Source organism: Pan troglodytes, chromosome 3 (assembly GCF_028858775.2).
Source record: "Pan troglodytes isolate AG18354 chromosome 3, NHGRI_mPanTro3-v2.0_pri, whole genome shotgun sequence".
Taxonomy (NCBI): Eukaryota; Metazoa; Chordata; class Mammalia; order Primates; family Hominidae; genus Pan; species Pan troglodytes.
The window spans coordinates 112,064,497-112,070,841 of NC_072401.2; the positions used below are offsets into that span (position 1 = coordinate 112,064,497).

General features: G+C 51.3%; 1 long non-coding RNA gene across 3 annotated transcripts in view; it reads right to left on the minus strand.

Moving 5' to 3' along the window:
• LOC104006168 (uncharacterized) overlaps positions 1–6,185 on the minus strand; it is a 30,950-nt gene extending 24,765 nt beyond the window's left edge. For all 3 annotated transcript variants that reach the window (XR_008547593.1, XR_001717085.2, XR_679760.3), the window contains exon 1: positions 5,431–6,185. This is a non-coding gene — a long non-coding RNA (uncharacterized LOC104006168). The remainder of the gene's footprint in view (positions 1–5,430) is intronic.
• Positions 6,186–6,345: the final 160 nt, after the last annotated feature.

The following is a 6,345-nucleotide window of genomic DNA, read 5'->3' on the forward strand; positions in this document are numbered from 1 at the left end:
CCCCTGCCAGAAATTCTCAGGATCACTATACAGGCTGTGAACACACTGAAGCAGGAGCAGTGGCCTTTGAAGAAGCTAGGATGTGACCTTGAGAGTAATGCAACGATGCAGCGTTCTCAGCAGACATGCACACCAGCACAGCCACTTTCTCACACCCCTAAGTATAGAGATTTGAGTGAATGCTCTCAGCAAAACTTCTGTTTCAATAAACAAGTCAGAGATAGGGTCCAGGTTGAGGCGGAGTGTGCCATCTGTTCAAAAAAAAAAATATATATATATATATATAGTGTGTGTGTATATATATACAGATACACACACACTAAGAGGTTATAATGAGTCAGGCATGCATTTAAATAAAACTATTTTGTATAAGAAAAAAAGAATCTTCTTAAGAGGTACAGGAATTGCTCTGCAGGTTGGCTGGCAATTCCTGAAAGCCCTAATAATGTCACATCTCCCTTTTGCTTGCACCCACCTTATCTCAGATTTTTCTTCAATGGGGGCGGGGGACGGGGGGAACAGAGGTTAGGCAGAGGGAGAGAGACAGAGATACAGAAACAGAATCATCTTCCTATTCAGGAATTTGCTCAGTGCCTGAGTCAGTAATGTTTCCAGGTGAGGGCACAGGAACTTAGGATGTGCACTGTCTTGAATTCTTCCTTCAGCTCTGTTATCTTTTGGTAAATTCTGTATATTTTGACTGGGCACGTGGGCCTAGCACATAAGTCAGTGCAGACGTATCATTTTACTTTCCATTACTTATGTGTAAAGAAAAAACAAATAGGTCAGAGTCGGAAGGAGGCAGGGTCCAGACCAGTTGTGGGTGGGATCGGATAGGAGCCTAGGACTTCAGCGCGACCTCAAGCCAGGACTTCTGCGAGGTCTCAGGTCCGAGGGCCAGGTCGGGCGCCGGTTGCACCGCCCACCTCGCGCCTCCCCTTCGTCCCCAGGCCCTGGTCCGGGGCTCTTGCTGCCACTCCCAACCCACTGAGCCCTGCCTCCTGGGATCCCACCCCGGGCGCCAGGGATGGCAGCAGAGCGACCTTTCTCGGCCCTGTGGACAGCCGCTCCTCCTAGACTCCAGCTTTCCCCCACTAACTTTTATAAGAGATGAAAAGCTGTTCACACGTTCTCAAGTGTGAAAGAAAAGGAAATTCTCTTGTGTTAGAAGCCCTGAACCTCAAACTCCGCAAGGAGAACGGTTGACTCAGTCACCCCCCTTCCTCCAGTCCCTCATTTGTCCTCCGCTTCCTGCGGCTGAACGGTCCTTGATAAGTGGCCTCCAGAAGATTCGGTACTTTGGGCCAGGGGCAAGGCTGGGGCTGCTCTAGGTGCAGAGCTCTCTATAGGTCCTCTCTCCCAGGACCGGATAGATGATTCATTTTTATACGTAACGTTTTACCCCAGTCTATTCCCGCAGCTGGTTAATGTTCAACCCCCGGGCCTCGAGAGGCAGCTCCAAGGAGGCAGGCAGGCATGACCCATTCAAGGTATATGGCTGCTCGGGAGTGAAGGCGCGGAGGCCCGAGAAAGGGTGAGAAGGGATGTGGCGGGGGGCTCCTCCGGCCCTGGACTCCCTGGGTGGACTAGAAAAGGGCAAGGAAGTGGTCACATCTGTGGGCCAGACTGGTGCGCGATCTTTGGAGGCGCAGCAGCAAGGCCGCGCCAGGGCTGAGCCCAGACCGCCCACGAGGAGGCCCGCCAGGCCCGGAGCCCCGGCGCGTGCGGGGGCGTCCCGAGCGCAGGCTCTAGGGTCCCTGCTTCGCCCCAGCTGGACCCCGCGGGCGGTCGGTGCAGCTCGAGCGTGTGGGCTGCGATGCCCTGCCTGAGACTTCGGGCTAGGGATGCGGGCGGGAAGTGGGGGTGCGGCGGCAGCTGCAGATTAGATTCCTTTTTTTTTTGGCCGGAGGGACGTGCAAACTTCTAGTGCCCGGGCCAAGAGGGCGACCCCGGAGGTGCGTAGGTGGCCCTCCGGGTTCCCGCTTCTCCTTGTGCCTCTGAAAATACCGTCAGGGTAAAGGGAGACAGGCAGTAAGTCTTACCACCACCGCCCTTCCCCCATGTCATTGGCCAAAAACTGAACATTAAGATAAAGCAGCTGTTTTAGTCAATGGAAAGCGGTAGGGCGAGGTTGTACCCAAAACCCGGTTTAGACGGCCAATGAAGTCCTAGGAAAAGCCGCCCCGGGGGCACGTTCAGGTGGAGCGGCTGCACCTCGGGTCGTTCTAAGGGATGGGCTGCGTGGTACCCACGGAATTCATGGGTCCAAAAGGTCCTGGTCACCTGTCCAAACATCCATCCCCTGGCGCATGGCGGTTGACAAGATGGCCCGGCCACCCAGAGGAAGGAGGATCCGGGACGGGGAACTTCGCGCCGGGAAGCTGTAGCCCAGAGCTGCAGCCCAGCATTCGCAAGAGATTCTTCTTTTTTTTCTCTCGTGTTCGGAGAAACAGATAAACAAGACACCGCCTCATCAGATAAGAACGTCTCCTTCGATGTCACAGATTTCAAGAGGTAGCTGGAGAAACTGACGTCAGGAGTGTCCTGTGAATGAACATCGCCCGAGGCCTAGCACCCACAGAAGAAGGGTTCTATTTTACTCTACTTTGCTTGATATTATTTATTTTCTAACAAAGTGATCCGTAGTCTGCAACCTTAGGCTCTGACAGGCAAAGCCCATTTCTTAGCTCTGGGGATGGCTTGCAGGGTCTCCACCTCTGTCCACTTTGGTGTCCTCTTTCTCCCTTCAGCTCCCCACCTCCATCCCCCGAGCCCACACACAGCGGGGTGAAGCTGTCGGGGAGACTCGTGGGCAACCAAATGCAGGCACCGTCTGAAGAGACGCTGAGAAGGCCCTGCATTCGATCCGGGAGGACATAGAAAGATGCCATGAAGTTCTATTGGGTGCAGCAAGCCGTTCCCCACGCACACTCCCCGTGATACCTGCCCAGAGAAGCAGAAGCAGTTTCGAGGGCTGTTGACACAGGCAGAGCGGGGAAACGCGCCCAAGTATTGGGCTGCCACTGGTCTGGGTCCCAAGTCACATTCAATAAGCTGCCCACCGCTTTCTGGGGGACAGCAGTGGTGGTTCTAGGTCTCATCTTTCCAGAGCGACGAGGATAAAAGTTCCTGCCCAGGACTGTGTGCGAGGGGGTCCCGCACTGCTGCAAACTCTCAGCGGAGGCAGAGAGGCTTTGCTGTTTCTGGAGAGAGGAAGCATTGGCAGAGGCAGTCTCCGGGCTGTGAGGAATCCACCCTCATGCCTTAGTGTGGGTATGTCAGGTCCCAGCATCAGCGGGCCATTTCCTCAGTTGCATGAATGGAGGAAAAACCAAACCAAACCAAACCAAACCAAACCAAACCTTGGCTGTGGACAAAGAAAACAGGAGAGGGAGAGGATGGAGGAGAAAAAGAGCACGAGGGAGGGCAAACACCTTAAACATTTTTTGCCGTAAGACTAGAAGAACTAGGTCTGGAAAGATCCATCAAAGTCCCAGGGTGCAGACACACACCCTGCCCAGGGAGAGCCCAGTGAGTCTGAACTTCTCTTAGTCCTTCTGAAGGAAGGAAATTTAAAACGCACCTCTCACTACCACCAAAAAGTAAACACTTTTACCATGTAGTCATTACATGTTTTTGAATTTTTTTAATTGTAAGGAATTTAGATGGCTCTTATAGCCATTCTTCTGCAGAGTAACTTAAGCTTCAAATAGCTCCTGTTTTCCACAACTACCACTGAACTGTAGAAATGTATTGTTACAAAAGGAGTAGAAATGACTTTTAAAGGTAATTAAGTATAATTAAATATATCTTCAGGGGGTATTTCATTTCTTGCAGGATTCTCTACTCTTCAAAAAAATCTAAAATCAACATTTACATTTTAAAAATGCATAAAATACTCAGCACAGAAGTGAATGAAGTTATGCATCCCAAACACAGTAAATTCTGCTTTCTATCTTTTCAGATAGACAGTCAACAATGGGAAGTCCTCCCTTTGGGGAGGGGGCAGGGAAGGGTGGGAGGGGCCAAGTGTGATAAATTTTTAAGATTAGAGTAAAATTTCCCTGGGTTCATCTGCTAGAATCTGAAAAGGTAAATCAGTTACGTGTTTACAATGGTGTTTCTACTTAACCCCCTAAAAAAAAAAAAAAACTCGAATCACCATTTTCTCAAGTTCAGTTAATGAAATTGTTTGGGAACCTGGGGAAGAAAAGCTATTTAAAAAAAAATTCCTTCTGAAAATCTGCTACCAGAAATTCCTCTCGTTTACTTCCAGACTTCTTCAGTCAACCACGTTTCTTGCTTCCCGGTGTGCTTAGATTAACTGCAGTTCGTCAGGGGGTTTATAAATCAATCAATAGGGAGTCTATATTCATAAAGGCCTCTGATCTAATTACACCCCCTCCTTTTTTCCCCCTCTCTAAAAAAGTTAAGTCGCGGAGCCAGGGACTCCCAGGGTAGCTCCGTCGACTAAGGGCGGCTGGAGGCTGGGGAGTCCCGGCGACGGCGGCGGGGGCATCCGTGGATTAGGATGTGGATTGCAGGACAGACCTTTGTTTGGTCACATTCGCGACAGGGATTGGGGGAAGGGTCGTCCTCCTTCGAGATCACGCTGGATTTTTATAGACTCGCCTTAAAAGGGCTCACTCTTCACAGGGTTAATTTATACGGCTTTCGAGGAATATTAGGACTTTTAAGACGCTGTTTATATTGTCCCATTAATTTTTTTGTTACACTCCTAACCCCCACCCCTACACCCCCCGGCTTCAGCATCTAATAGAAAGGGGGTGGGGGTGAGAGAAAAAGCAGGGCAAGGAGGCGAAGAGAATTTGCCTTCTAATCAAACTACTTACTCGGCCCAGGCTCTCCAACATGTTTTTAAAAATTAAATTTCTAACCAAGTCGTAAACACTAAAACTCAGATTTAGGAATTGGGAGGAAGGAGAGACAATCATGGGCTGTATACACCTTTTCCCAGGTCTCCACTAATCTGAAATCGGTATTAGCGGAATGAAGAATTTGGGGCCTTGGAAATTTTTAAAGAGGTTTACTTTTTTTTTTTAATAAAACGAAACCCGAGGATAGGCCAAAGATACCGAGAGAAGAAAAGGTGCCTGCTAGTAACAGGTGAGGGATGGAAGGGGGTGGCGGGGAGAAAGCCCCCAGACGGCGGATCGCCTGCGCGGGGCTCCTGCCCCAGGCCTGGCGAACCTCTGAGCGCTCAAGGAGCACGGCGGCAGTGCGCTGAAGCCAGTGAGGCCTGGGCGCCTCCGGGCCCAACCTCGAGCTCGCCATTTTTGAACCCAAGCGGGGAAGGTTGGTGCTCATGCTATAGATTATGTTAAAGGTTCCTTTAAGCACTTTAATACACAACTAGCTCAGAAATCATTAAGAGACCTAGAGAAGGAGAAAAAATACCCTCACACTCACCGGTAATAAGTGTTGACATGCAGCAAAAATCGATTGAGTGGAACCGAGGTGGTGGCTGCAGCGACGGCTGGAGGGGGACCCGTGCCGGGGCGGGAGGGGCGAGGGGACTGACTGCACCGGCTCTGGGAGCTAGGTTTCTCTCGCTGGATGGGAAAAGGAGGTGCGGAAAGGGGCAGGCGGCCTGCGGGCTAGCGGGGATGAGAGTTGTGGGGAGAACGGAGGAGAGAGTAAAATTATTCCTTTTGGAAGTCCAAGGGAAGGGAGCTGAGGTGAGAGAAATGGCCTCTCTTAGGTCCCAAGTCTCCGCCCCCAGCCTGCACCACTCAAGTCGGGGAAGTGACAACTCTTCCTAAACCTCGACTTCCATTTTTTGTTTCCTGCAGATTGATTGATCTCCTCGCGTTGTTCTAGTTCAGCAACCAAACTAGGCCGAGGTACACCTCTTCTACCCAGAGCTCCCAAATCACTCACCAACCTGCAGGAGACCTAAATCCTCCGGGCAGGTCTCGTTAGCGCTTCCAGCCCCCATCCCCAAATCCCCTCTTCTAGCTCCTTCCTTCCCCTCCTCCCTTTGGCCCTCCCCGCCCCCTACCAGGCTGAGAGGCGGAGAGGCCGGGACCGCTGGGCCCTGCGGCTCCAGAAGCCAAAGTCCGCCCGTGGGGACCGTTTTCCTCTCCACTGCTCTCAAGTGAACAACATGGTGGGAGGTGACCCTCGTCCAAAGGGCTTTTATCTGCCCCCCACTGCTGCGTGATCCCTCCGCAAGTCGGAGGCAGAGCTTTAAAAAGAAAGATAGTGTGCGTTGAGCACTGATCTTAAATCGGGGACATTATCTGCGATCTCTTTAAGTGGCAGCAGCAGTTTCTTGCAGAACAAAGACTCAGTGTTCGAGCTCCAAAAGCTTCTAGGTAAAGT